The 15,278-nt window shown below is 38.1% G+C and overlaps 1 protein-coding gene and 1 long non-coding RNA gene across 3 annotated transcripts in view; both read right to left on the bottom strand.

Moving 5' to 3' along the window:
* LOC109181521 (replication factor C subunit 3) overlaps positions 1 to 15,278 on the bottom strand; it is a 52,158-nt gene that overhangs the window by 24,362 nt on the left and 12,518 nt on the right. The gene's annotated exons all lie outside the window — the stretch shown is intronic.
* On the bottom strand, positions 1,029 to 2,488 carry LOC109181532. Its single transcript, XR_002054217.1, has 2 exons — positions 2,394 to 2,488; positions 1,029 to 1,449 (listed from the first exon to the last, which is right to left on the bottom strand). It is a non-coding gene; the product is annotated as an uncharacterized LOC109181532 (long non-coding RNA).

Below are 15,278 nucleotides of genomic sequence, written 5' to 3'. Positions count from 1 at the left end.
TAGTTTCTAAAATTTTTATAATATAATAATAATTCAGCTGTATGTTAACTGCAGTTACAACCCTTAGCTGTTTTTGTCCATAAATGGTGTTCCTATCATCTATACTATTACCTCTTAGGGAGTTTTAAACCTTTGGTCTCCCTTAGTTTCCTTCTTTCACCATGATAACTTTTAAAGAATGTTACGTTGGTCCCTTAACTTTTTCAAAGTTGCCAGACAGCATTATATTATTCATTCCCTACTGTTTACTGTGAACATAAATGATTACAGAAAATCACATGAGGGTAACTTGACCCCAACATAAGCCAATGCAATAGCTGGATGGATTCAAAATAACAAAACCATTAGATTTGCTAAACAGAAGAGGAGTTCAACAGGTAAAAAAGTTGAAGCAAAGATCCTCCTTCCTGGCCCCTGTTGTTCTCACCAGGTAAAAAAATTGAAGCAAAAATCATCCTTCCCGGCCCTTGGTGTTCTCACCAGAGAAAAGAAGGGTAATTCAATAACCCTTTCGGATCCGCATAGCAATTTCACCCATGTTACTTGTTGCATTCAGGACTGGAATTCTCTGAAACACTAAGAAGCTCGATCAGCTAGTCAGAAACAAATCAAGAAAGGCAGGTAACTTTGCAATAACAGCATATAATATATCCACAACGTACAAGAAACAACTAACAGAAAAAGAGATCAAACAATCAAAGAAGGTGAAAGAGGGAAAAGCAGAAACTAAGAGCATTGACATGACATCAAAAAGAACATTTAGTCTGTTAGACCAAAGAAGAAAAACATCTTTTGAGACCATTAAAACTAATAATTAAACTATGACAATCTCAAATATTCCTGAGACTGCTGCTCGCATCCTTAGAAGGAAAGCATTAAACTACTACCATAAGATGGAAACAGATACAGACAATTCAATAAAGAATATGATTTTCAAAATAATACAAGGTCCGAAAGAAAAAAGGAAATCAGTTCATGTGATGGTTTGGAAACCAAGCATTGAGAGTGGTTCTTTTCTCATACAACTAATACAAGTACAAGTAACATTCCTAGAACTAGTTGTGTTATAACAGTAATCAAGCCAATTCTAATCAAACTAACAGTGCTGGGATAAAATACAAGAATTCATTATGAGAAGATTCTGTTTCAAAACAGAAATGCTTCATCAGTTTATGCTCTGAAATCGAACTGCTTGTCTTGTGAACATCAACAAATAGAGCCACGCGTTGAAAAGGAGATTCCATTGGCATGCAATATTTTTTCCAATAAGCAGCTGACATGACCATTATATTTTTTCCTGAAGAACTGAAAATGGGTCTTCTTCACCAAAATGGCAAAATCAGGTACGGACACAACAAATTATTTCATCATACACTACCACCATTAGTGTCTCGACAGCCCGCCCTCAAAATATCATCAGCAGGAAGTGCGTAGGAGGGAGAATGAGCCCTGCAATTAGTAGTTCCTTGAGTCATATTTGTGGCCAGAGTGCATCACCAACCAGTCAAATTAAATGACAAAAATAAATATTTTAAAAGAAAAAACAAGAATATTATAAAATTCTGTTGTCATTTAACAAGAAAATTATAAGTTCAATCACATCATTGGAAATTTTAGTAAATTCATCTGTGATAACAAACAACCTGGCAAATAAAGATTAGCACCACCAGCCCCCCCAACCCGCTTCTAAGCTCAATCCATATTTAATTTATTGAGGGGTCCTAAGAGGCCGCCATAGAAATTAGAGAACACTACAGCATTATATGTATTTCCCCAATATGCACTTACAAAATGTAAGAATCTGGCATATCATTAGTCTGCTTGCTTCAATCATTAGCTCACACTCACAATAATAAAGAGCACTTCTAGCAGCAAAATTCTTTTCCACAAACACACTATTAGTTTAGTCCAAACTGCTTCAGTAAGCTGAATTATATATAGAGAGTACAAGTAAGTTCTCATCTCTATAAACATTCTCATGTCATTTAGTTTCAAAAAAATTTATAATATAATAATAATTCAGCTGTATGTTAACTGCAGTTACAGCCCTTAGCTGTTTTTGTCCATAAATGGTGTACCTATCATCTATACTAATAACCTCTTAAGGAATTTTAAACTTTTGGTCTCCCTTAGCTTCCTTCTTTAACCGTGATAACTTTTAACTAATGTTACGTTGGTCCCTTAACTTTCACTATTATATTATTCATTCCCTACTGTTTACTGTCCACATATATGATTAAAGAAATTCACATGTGGGTAACTTGACCCCAACATAAGCCAATAGCTGGATGGATTCAAAATAACGAAACCATTTGATTTGCTAAACAAAGGAGGAATTCAACAGGTAAAAAATTGAAGCAAAAATCCTCCTTCCCGGCCGCTGTTGTTCTCACCAGAGAAAAGGAGGGTAATTCAATAACCCTTTCGGATCCGCATAGCAATTTCACCCATGTAAAATCATGAAACTACAGCTCTAAGTTACATTCAGGACTGGAATTCTCTGCAACACTAAGAAGCATCCTGCTATCTCAGATTCCTGAGACCACTGCTCGCATCCTTAGAAGGAAAGCATTAAACCACTATCATAAGTTGGAAACACAGACAGACAATTCAATAAAGAATATATATGACTTAAAATAATACAAGGTCCGAAAGAAAAAAGGAAATCAGTTCATGTGATGGTTTGGAAATAAAGCACTGAGAATGGTTTCTTTCCTCATACAAGTACAAGTAACATTCCTAGAACTAGTAGTGTTATAACAGTAATCATGCCAATTCTAATCAAACTAACAGTGCTTGGACAAAATACATGAATTCATTATTGAGAAGATTCTGTTTCAAGACAAATTCCTCATCAGTTTATGCTCTGAAATCCAACCCTTCGTCTTGTGAACATCAACAAGAGCCACGCGTTGCAAAGGCGATTCCATGGAATGGGCACACAAGGGCTGTCTAATTTACTGTGGACATATATGATTACAGATATTATTCAAAGTTGCAAGCCAGTATTATATTATCCATTCCCTACTGTTTACTGTGGACATATATGATTACAGAAATTCACATGTGGGTAACCCCAACATAAGCAAATGCAATAGCTGGATGGATTCAAATTAACAAAAACATTTGATTTCCTAAACAGAGGAGGATGAGGAGTTCAACATATTAAAAATTGAAGCAAAAATCCTCCTTTCCGCTATGTATCAATCCATCCTCCCAAGTGCGCGCTCAAGCTAACACAACACTACAAGAAAATCCGATAGCAATAAGTTGATAGGTGCAACTAAGTAAAACACCCGGACTGCCTATCCAGCCTGTAACAAAAAATGTGCACAAAAAGGTATAATGAGCAAACCCCAGATTTAGGTTCAGTTTGGATTTGGGTCCTTTGCACCACCTAGTCACCTACATTCATAGGGATGCTGAATTGAAGGGTACAGACCAAGATTCGGTATTTTTAAAAACTTCTGACCAAGGGTGGGTGGCTTAATATTAGGATAAGGAGTTTGACATGAGAGTGATTAAAGAAGTGGGACTACAAGTGGAAAAGATGAGAAATAAGTGTTTCATTCAGTTTCAATCGATAAGGATTACAGAGCTATATGAAATAGATAGCTATAATATCTCCTAACTAGTAGGGCTTATACAGAAGACTAAGCCAAACTATAATAACAAGATAAATAACAACAATATAAAAGATAACAATAATAACATTATTCACACACCCCCTCAAGCACAAGGGTGGTGTGTAGCCACACTGATCTTGTCACGAAGAGTCACGAACCGCGGCCCCGGTAGTGGTTTGGTGAAGATATCTGCAAGCTGATCCTTCGTAGACACGAAATTAACGATAAAATCACATGTTGCAACCTTGTCCCTGACAAAATGAAAATCAATCTCCACATGCTTCGTCCGGGCATGAAAAACCGGGTTCGCACAAAGATAAGTAGCACCTAAGTTGTCACACCAAAGAGTGGCAGGATTCCCGGAGTGCAACCCAAGTTCTCGGAGTAGTGAGACAATCCATGTGACCTCGGCAGAGACATCAGCTAGGGCTTTGTACTCGGCTTCAGTCGAAGAGCCGGCTACCGTGCGCTGTTTCCTGGATAGCCACGAAATAAGATTAGTGCCTAAGAACACCGCATACCCGCTAGTGCTCTTTCTGTCCACCGGACAACCGGCCCAATCAGAGTCAGAGAAAGCATGGATGTCGGAGGATGTGGACGGAGACAACCGTAACCCATAATTCAAGGTGCCTTTGATATAGCGTAAAACCCGCTTCAATAGAACCCAATGATCTGTTGTGGGCGCATGCATGAACTGACAAAGACGATTCACAGCATAGGAAAGATCTGGTCGTGTGATCGTGAGATACTGTAAAGCCCCGACTAAGCGCCTGTATTGTGTGGGATTCTCGTACGGTTGATCTGAGGGTGAAACGGCTTGTGTAACAGCCGCTGGAGTTGTAAGCGGTTTGCAATCTGACATTCCTGCTCGACTCAGGAGATCATTCATGTAGCGGCGTTGAGAGAGCATAAGACCGTCATCCTGTTTTAATGTTTCGATGCCCAGAAAGAATCCTGGTGTACCAAGATCCCGGATCTTGAAAGTAGTAGATAGACCCTGAAGCAAAGCATCTATTAACGGAGCATCGTCACCCATCATGATTATATCATCCACGTAGACTAATAGAAATACCCGGGAGGCCCCGGATTTGTAGTGAAACAACGAGACATCAGTCTTCGAGGGAGAAAAGCCAGCTGAAATCAAGTAGTCATGCAGCCTTTTGAACCAAGCTCGGGGTGCCTGTTTCAGGCCATACAGGGAGCGCTGCAAGTGGCAAACATAGTCAGAGTGGGTTGGGTCTTCATACCCGGGAGGCTGTTTCATGTAAACAGTTTCCTCTAAATTCCCGTTTAGGAAGGCGTTATGCACGTCCAACTGACGCAGAGTCCACCCCCTTGATACGGCTAAAGAAAATAACAAGCGAACCGTTGTCGGTTTGACTACGGGACTGAAAGTGTCGAAGAAATCCTCTCCAGCCACTTGATTAAACCCTTTGGCGACTAGTCGAGCTTTGTAGCGCTCGATCGATCCGTCAGCGGTGCGTTTGGTACGGAAGACCCATTTGCACCCAATGACGTTCATATCCGGTGTAGCCGGGATGAGTTTCCAAGTGCTGTTATGAATTAAGGCATTAAATTCTTGGTCCATGGCATCCCGCCATTTTGGATGACCAACTGCCTGTGAGTAACATGTGGGATCAGTAGTAACATTTAAAACATGAAAGGGCTCGTCAGTTCCTCGAGTCATGTGACGTAGTCTCATGACATGGCCCCTGTCAGTGGTGCGTTGCACACGAGTACGCTTCCGTCTGGCCGGGACCGTAGCCGGCACTTCAAGTGCCATAGGCGGTGGGTCCTGTGCCAAAGGAGTGGGATTTGATGACAAAGGTACAACACTCGGGGAATCAGTTGTCAGACCATGTGGTATAATAGGCCCGGCGGCCCATGGTGCTTGGGTAGGAACCGCTTGTGTCTGATCCTGTATTTCTGAAAAAGGAAAACAAGATTCGTCAAATCGGACATGACGACAGATATAGACCTTCCCCGTTGTGAGATCCATGCACCTATACCCCCTAAATGACGGAGGATAACCTAGGAAGACACAGGGTGCAGAGCGATACTCTATCTTGTACCGATTATATGGCCTGAGATAGGGATAGCATCGGCACCCGAAGACTCTTAGAAACGTGTATGGAGGAAACACTTTGTGTAACCGACTGTAGGGTGTTTCAAAATTTATGGCTGATGAGGGGAGATAGTTGATAAGACACGCAGCCGTTTCAAAGGCATAGTCCCAATATTGTAAAGGGACGGATGCTTCGACAAGGAGTGATAACCCGGTCTCAACAATATGTCGATTTCGGCGTTCCACCCTACCGTTTTGTTCATGTGTGTACGCACACGATTGCCTATGTATTATGCCAAGGGAATGGAAGGTTTTGTGTAACTTTTGGTACTCACCCCCTAAGTCTGATTGAATAGCTTTGATAGAACGCGAAAACTGGCGTTCTACCATAACACGGAAGGAATCGAAAATTTTATAAATATCCGATTTTTGCTTTAAAGGATAAAACCAGCAAAATCAGGAATGATCGTCAACGAATAACAAAAAGTAACGGAAACCTAAAGAAGAAATAACGGGGGCGGGGCCCCAAATGTCAGTGTACAGCAAATCTAACGCATTTTGACTAGATAAAGCTACCCTATCTAATGGAAAACGTGACGATTTTCCAAGATGGCAAGCTGCACACGACCCCGACGCCTCAGATTTATTTGTGGTAACCGGACAAACTTGAAGGACACGATTCTGGACTTGGCTATGTGGATGACCCAACCTGCGATGCCACACCCCGGGAGCTTATGAACGCAAAATGTGACTGTGACATCGGCAGCTTGTACAGACCGCCCGCAACAGGACCCTTAAGAAGTGTCGCCTTGGTGACGGAATCCTTCACAAAAAAAAGCAATTTTTGTGAAATTTGAAGTAAACATTATTTTCAGTTGCAAAGCGGTGTACAGATAATAAAGGAACTGACAGTTTGGGTACAACTAAAATATTAGACATAGACAGAGATTTAAACTGAGTAGGAATAGATGCATGGCCCACTCGGGAGACCGTTAAACCTGCGCCGTTCCCGACTCTTAGAACATCGCTGCCTGTGTACTCTTCAGATTGCGAAACCATCGCGAAATCCGGTGTCGCATGGGCGGTGGCCCCAGTGTCCGGGAACCATGACCCGACTGCCGGTACGGTAGCATCATCGCCGGCGACGACAAAATTGGCTTGTGGAGCCGGCGACGGAGTCGTGTATCGCTTGTAACAATACACCGCAGTATGTCCGTGCGAGCGGCATATTTGGCACCGGGGAGCTCCGCCACGTCCACGCCCTCCACCGCCACGTCCACGACCCTGCCTGCCGCGGTTCTGCCCACCGCGATTGCTGCTGCCACCATGGTCGCTGGACTGGTGACGTCCACGACCTGCGAAGAAGGCTGCCGGAGAACCTGCAGTGCCGCCTTCTGTGGCCGGGTAATCGTCGGAGTAAATAAACTCCTGAGCTTGGAGATAATCCGAAAGCTGGGAGATGGATACCGGAGTTCCGGTGATGGTGAGAGACGACGCCATCGCCCTAAATTCTGGCCTCAACCCCCTGAAGACGTACATATTTTGTTCGTCCAGAGAGAGAGGGCGACCGGCGAGGGCGAGAGCTTCCACGATGAGCTGAGCTTTGCCGAGGTATTCCGCCGAAGAGCTATTCCCTTGCCGCAAGGATTGGAACTGGCCCAACAGATTCAAGCAACGCGCCCGGGAAGATGACCCCAACGCAACAGTTATGGCCTCCCACACCTCACGCGAAGTGCTCCTCCCTACTGCCAGATACATAACCTCATCAGACAGTGAGGAGATGAGAAGCGACATGATGGATTGGTCCTGTTGCACCCACGCGTGGAACGCGGGATTGGGACCAGTGGTGGCGGGCGTGGTCGTCGTTGCAGTGCCGGAGTCGCCGGAGGTTGGTGGAATGGCGATCATGGATGGTGGACATGGATTTTCGCCATCCACAAAGCCGAGCAACCCCTGTCCTTTGAGAAAGGGAACGAGTTGCGTTCTCCAGAACAGGAAATTGCGAGAATTGAGCTTGATGGATACAAAATGATGGGCTGAGGCAAGCGTGTTTGGGGTGGTGGCCGGAGTAGATACGGTGGCGGCAGTCACCGTTCTCTCGGAAGAATTAGTCGACATAGTCGATCGGAGAGGGAGAGAAAAAAAAAGGATTAGGACCGTTGGCTCTTGATACCAGATGAGAAATAAGTGTTTCATTCAGTTTCAATCGATAAGGATTACAGAGCTATATGAAATAGATAGCTATAATATCTCCTAACTAGTAGGGCTTATACAGAAGACTAAGCCAAACTATAATAACAAGATAAATAACAACAATATAAAAGATAACAATAATAACATTATTCACAGAAAAGACCCGAACTCTTAAATACACTTCATTTAGACAAGATTCATTGAAACAACTATAATGCGATGCACTTCTTTTAGACAAGATTCATGGAAAAAACTATATTCTGTTAGCAGATGACAGGATATCATAGCAAATAGGTCATGAAAGAAGCATTCTTTTCGGATCGGGTCGGATCCACATAGCAATTCCACCCATGTAAAATGATGAAACTACTGCTTAGTTGCATTCAGGACTGAAATTCTCTGCAAGACTGCAACACTAAGCTCAATAAGTTAGAACAAATCAAGAAAGAATGGAAACTTTGCGATAACCGCACATAACATATCAACAACAAGAAACGAATAGATAAAGAGTTCAAAGAAGAAACTAAAAGCATTGACATCAAAATTCAAAACAAACATTTAGTATGCCCAAAGTAGACAAACATTTTTTGAGACCAATAAAAATTCATAATTACACTATGACTATCTATCTCGATCACATAGTCCTGAGATTGCTGCTCGCATCCTTAGAAGGAAAGCATTAAACCACTAGCAAGCATAAGCTGGAAACATAGACAGACAATTCAATTGCAGCAAAAGCCAGTTGCACATACAATAAAGAATATGATTTCAAAAATAATACAAGGTCAGAAAGAAAAAAAGGAGAATGCTTTCTTTTCTCATACAAGTACAAGTAACATTCCGAACTAGTTTTGTTATAATAGAAATCATGCCAATTATAATCAAACTAACAGAGCTGGGTCACAATACATGGATTCATTATAAAAACATTCTGTTTCAAGAAAAAAATTCTTCATCAGCACAGTTTATGCTCTGAAATCCAACCGCTTGTCTTGTGAACATCAACGGATAGAGCCACGCATTGAGATGGAGATTCCATTGGCATGCAAGGGCTGTCTCTTGCGATCACAAGATTCAAGAAAATGATCACTTGTTTGCTAATACACAATAAGCAGTTGACATGAACATTATTTTTTTCCCTGAAGAACTAAAATTTGGATCTTCTTCACCAAAATCAGGTACTGTCATGAAGTTTTGAGCAAGGCATTGAATATTTGAATTTGCTCTAGATTTGATGGATTTTAACACTAATTAGATCAATGGAATTCTACGAATTTGAGAAAATGAAAGTCCAAACATCAATTTCAGCCACTATGTATGCAGTGCATGCAAGGTGTACATATAAGAGTCTATAAAAGCTACTATTAAACTTTACATCCATAGATAGTTGCAATGTAGAAGTGTGCCTGCAAATACTACTTATTGTGCGTTTCATTCTTAAAACATTTTCAGACTCTCACTGTAAGCTAGAAAGCACTCACTTGAATGGGTATTAATATTATCGATTCTCTTCTTTTTTTCTCCAGTTACCAAATCAATGGAAACTAAGTGTGGCTCACGATCATCCTCTTCAGCACCCATCCGACATATGAGCAAATGACGATCCTGATTCCAAATTTGCATTGGCTTCCAAAAATCATCTCCATTGTCAAACCATGCATATTTATGCCAATTAACATCACTATCATTTTCAATCATTAGCCAAACCTCCCAATGATTCTCCTTTTCCTGATAACCAATCAAAGCAATACTGTCATTCATAACCGAAACCACGCATCTTATAAAACCATTCCCTCCATCCCCATATTGTCCTGGTGGATTAAATGGCAAACTAATTGTCCCAAAAGTCTCGGCACTCATGTCAAACCAAAGCAAATAATGCTTTAGCTCATCACCTGGGTATGCATAAAGATACCAATAATACTTTCCTTTCAAGTAAATATCATAACCAGGACTTAACCACAAAGGATCGAAGTGAGGATATTGATTAATTTCTCTCCAAACCCACAAATTACCAACCTGGCTGCAAACCATTACCTTGTATACACATCCCTCTAACGAACTCCAAACAATGACAACCTTCCCGGCCATGTTGTTACAAAACCCAAATCCAATCACTTCTTTCAACCGATCTAGAGGAATATTGTGAGGTGGGGAGATAGGTGGTAATGCCTTAATTTCCCGGGTGGATGGGTTCCATATCAAGATATCCCTAGTTCCATCAATCCTACCGGCAATTAGGCATAATATACCATCAATACACTTTACATTCACTATACATGAACTTGGCAGGGCTAGGTTTACACATCCAATTTCATCAGAATCCAATTCTTTGTAAACTAATCCAAATACTTCCTCACGCCAGGGCGGATATTCCCTGAGCCCAATCTCACGCTGGAAAATGACATAATCTCTACTCACCCGACTAATTTCATAGTGCTTGTGTTGGAAATGATTATCACTTTTTATTAAAATATAGAAGAATTTACACACAGACTTAAATCGCATAAGAGACTTTACCGACAATCTCGCCAAAATCTCGATCAGGAGCTCCCTTGGAAATTTGCAGTTCTCCATTTTCTTGAATGAACAGCTTTGTTAGGGTAAAAAGGAAACGGTGGTGATTGCAATCTGGTAACCTGGACTACGTAAATGTGGGCTAGCCTAAGCTTGTTCTCGGAATAAACCACGACTAATCGGCTCAAAGAAAAATTGTCTTGAAATTGAACCTAAGGGGGTGTATTCAATCCAGACGTTTAATGACTTTTAACGACTTTCAAAGTTTGGTGGTATTCAATTTAGACTTTTAAAGACTCTTTAAAAGTCTACCTGTATTCGATTCAGATTTTTCAGAAGTCTTTAAAAGTATACAAGTATTCGTTTCAGACTTTTATAGAGTCTTTAAAAGTCTACTGGTATTCAAATATTTATCAACTTTCATAGACTTTATCAGAATAGGATTTTTATAGACTTTTTCTTCATTAATATAAATAGATAAAATCCGACCCTCCAACCTCAAACTTTTCAATTTTCTCTACAGACTTTTTTTCCTCTATCAACCAGACAACTTTTTCATCAAATTGTCGGTACGTCTATACGTTGTAATTTTTTTTTTTTTTTTATATTTATGCAACTTTGTTTGCTGCGAACAACAGCAAAATTCCAAGAATTTTGCTGCTGTTCGCAGCAAATTTGCTTGCTGCGAACAGCAGCAACAAATTCTTGCTGCTGTTCGCAGCAAGCAAATTTGCTTGCTGCGTGTTCGCAGCAGCAAACATGCTGCGAACAGCAGCCCTGCTGTTGTTTGCAACAGATTTTAAATACGCTTATCTGCTGCGAACAGCTGCATCTCTGCTGCTGTTAGCAGCATAAATATTCTATAATTTTTCTTGTAATGAATTGAATTAATATACTCAAATTTTTACAATTTTTTTTTATAATTAATATAATTTTATGTTATTATATGTTCATTAATTATTAATATTTGTATTTGTGTTAAGTTGAATTATTTGAGGTTCTTATTTATTTGATAGTAATGGGGGATCAAGAAAGGAGTAAAGGTAAAAGTAAAGTTAATGGAAATTATGCATTATGGGCACCTGAGGAGAGTAATGAGTTGTTACAACTTATGGTTGATGCAATAAAAAATGGATGGCGTGATAGTAGTGGGGGTTTAAGCAAGTTAACTGTGGAGAAGAGGATACTTCTGGCTCTTAATGAAAAGCTTGGTTGTCAAAGATCGTATGCACAATACCAAAGCAGATTGAAATGGTTCAAGCATCGTTTTAACAATTTTTCTGAGCTTATGCGTCATAATTCTGGATTTGGTTGGGATCCAATCACAAAGAGGTTTACTGCTAGCGATGAGGTGTGGGAAGATTATTTTAAGGTGAGATTTTTATATCGTTTAATTAACATAGATGTTTCTTAAATTTTATATTTTAAATAATTTATTAACTATTTTATTTTCCTTTTCTAGTCTCATCCTACTCATAAAAATCTACGGACAGATACGATTGCTGACTATGACGATTTAGCATTTGTATTTGGAAGTAGTACTGCTGTAGGAAAAAACTCTATCGGATTGGGTGATGAAACTGATGCAAGAATCTATAGTGTTGAAGAAGATAATCAGTGTAGAATTGATCAACTACACTTTGATTTTGCTAACGATGGATTTACACAAAATGATATACAAGTAGATTCTCAAGATCCACAATTATCACAATATACTTCATCAGCACCTCAAGAGATAAATGTGGAAGCAACTTCAACAAAGTATTATAAAAGAAAAAGGAATAGAACTGAATATGAAGGAAATAGTAGTTCAACAGAGGAAACAAATCGATCTAATGTGTTAGATAAATTATCTAATACTCTTGATTCGATTGCGGCTGATATCCATATTCTGGTGCAAAAAAGAGAAAAAGAAAGTGGTTGTTGGGATGCTATTAAGGAACTCCCTGACTTGGATAGTGATACTTGTTTCAAGGTTTTGGAATGGCTGAACACGAAATCAAAGAAAGATACATTTATAAATATGTCACCCCAAGATCGCTATAAGTGGATAATGTTCAAATTGTCCAAATGAGAGTTCATAGTATTATTATTATTAGTACTATTATTAGTTTCATAAATTTTGTTCCATGCATTAACAATATTTGTGTTGGATTTTTTACATGAAGTTTGATAGAATTATTGTTAGTATTACTATTTTTTTTTTGCTATAAATTCTTTTCTTTACTTTTTTTTTTTTTTAAAATATTTTTTATTGTTTCATATAAATACTTTTGTTTGTAGGTACTATTTAATATCATTTAGGTGATTGATATATAATGTCAAGCTCTAGTATTGATAGCAATGACGACTTTGAGATGGTTGATGTGGAGGAAGAACAAGTAGATGAAGAAATTGAAGAAGTAGAGTTTTATGAAATCATTCAACGTTTATCGGAAATAATTTCTATGATTATACAAGTATTAAAAGAGGTTATTATTGATAATAATGGTGAACGAATTGAACATCCACTAGCTCGACGACCGATTACTTCACGTGGATACAATTACATACAAAACGTATTGGCTGAAGATTCTGATAACTTTCGGCAAGTATACAGAATGTATCCAAATGTGTTTTTAAAGTTATGTCATATTATAAGAGAGAAAACACTTCTAAATGATACAAGATACATTACTGTTGAAGAAATGGTTGCAACATTTTTACTAACAGTTGGTCAGAACTCTAGATATTGCCATACTCGTGAAACATTTTATCGGTCACACTTTGCTACAAGTAAGAATTTTAACAAAGTTTTAAAGGCTCTTAACACAATAGCACCTGAGATGATGGTCAAACCTAGTTTCACAGTGCCTACACGAATAAGAGAAAGTACAAGGTTTTACCCATACTTTAAGGTAAGCAATAAATCACCCTATTTGATTAATTATTGTTCTATTTTTTATGCGTGTCATAGATATTCTTATAAATGTGAATATGAAATCATATTTATGTGTTGAATTTACTTTACGATTGTGTTGGAGCTATTGATGGCACACATATTCCAACAATGGTAACTGGGCGTGATGTAAGCAGTTATCGTAATCGTCATGGAATAATTTCACAAAATGTATTGGCTGCTTGTAACTTTGATTTAGAATTCATATATGTTCTTAGCGGGTGGGAGGGTTCAGCACATGATTCAAAATTGCTAAGTGACAGTTTATCAATGAGGAATGGCCTTAAAGTACCACAAGGTCAGTTTAGTTTAGTTTTTTTTTTTTTAAAATAATATTAAATAACTTTACATATTGGATAATTAATATTTTAAATGTGTGTAGGTAAATACTTTTTAGTGGATTGTGGATTTCCAAACCGACAGCAATTTTTAGCTCCATATCGAGGTGTACGTTATCATCTTCAAGATTTTTTCGGACAAGGTCGTGACCCTGAAAATGATGTTGAGTTATTCAATCTACGACATTCTTCTTTGAGGAATGCAATTGAGAGGATATTTTGTATATTCAAATCGAAATTTACGATCTTCAAGTCAGCACCTCCATTCCCTTATAAGACTCAAGCAGAACTTGTACTAGCTTGTGCCGGGCTTCATAATTTTCTTCGCAAGGAGTGTCGTAGCGATGAGTTTCCAATTGAGCTAAATGATGATGAATCTCCTTCACCTTTACCAACGAATGATGTAGATAATTTTGAACATCTGTTTGAAACTCAAGAGCAACAACGAGAGCATGCCAATGAATGGAGGGCTAAAATAGCTTTGGATATGTGGAGAGACACCCAACAAGGTGAAAACAATTCCAATCAAAGATAATTGTACTAACAAGATGAATATTTTAATTTGTACTTTTTGATTTTAGACATTTTGATAATTATATTACTCAATATTAGTTGTTTCATTAGTACAAGAAATATTTTTGTTGGTTATATTTAGTGAAAATAGATTATATTAATTGATTAATCTATTTTCTTTATGTATAATATAATCTATTTTTGTGACAATCAATATTTATTTTTTATTTTTTTGCAATGCATTAATTTATTTATGGTTTATATAAATATATTTTTGTACGAAAATTATAAATATAATGTATTAGTAGAAGTTATGGAATGTTTGTAAGGGTGTATTCAATTTAGAATTTTAATGACTTTTGTAGACTTTTTAATATGAAAAAGTTTTTAAAAGTCTATAAATGTTTGTCTTATGGATTTTTAAAGACTCTTACAAAGTTGATGAAAGTTTAAAAGATTCTAGGAAAGTCTACGAAATCTCTACAAAAGTCATTTAAAATCCATCACTTTAAAAGTCTTTGAAACTCTTTAAAAGTCTTGATTGAATACGCCCCCCTAAGTTAATTCTTCCAAGAGTGCTCATTTTGTCAGTTGAACTGTCCCATTGACTTCTTAAGCAGATCTTTAGGATATAGTATTTGAGCCTTTTAGATTTTTTATTTTATTTTTGTATTCCTATTAGTCCTTTAGATGTCCTTATATTAGAATAAATCGTCTTGATTTTTTGTTCTTGTATTTTAAAAACATTTATTTCTATTTTTAGAATCATACATAACCCAAAAACAATATTAGTAATCATTCTAATTTCACCCTACTATCAAACATGCAAAATACTTTAACCAAAATTCATTACAATTACCAAGTATTTAATTCCTATTCCAATACTGATTCTCATATGCCAACCAAACACACCCTTAATTAAAGCAGGGGAAGGTATTTAATTTTTAAAAATTAACTCCCATCTCCCTCCTCGGCCTGGCAAATTATTTTGTGGACCCGAATTCAAAGTGCATATTGATATTTGACAGTAATAATTTTTTCATACATATTTCATGTGTTGTGAAATTATGTCATATATTTTCATGTGA

The sequence above is a fragment of the Ipomoea nil genome, unplaced genomic scaffold (assembly GCF_001879475.1).
Source record: "Ipomoea nil cultivar Tokyo-kokei standard unplaced genomic scaffold, Asagao_1.1 scaffold1043, whole genome shotgun sequence".
Lineage (NCBI taxonomy): Eukaryota > Viridiplantae > Streptophyta > Magnoliopsida > Solanales > Convolvulaceae > Ipomoea > Ipomoea nil.
The sequence above is the reverse complement of the archived record's forward strand: the minus strand, read 5'-3'. Positions and strand labels throughout refer to the sequence as shown.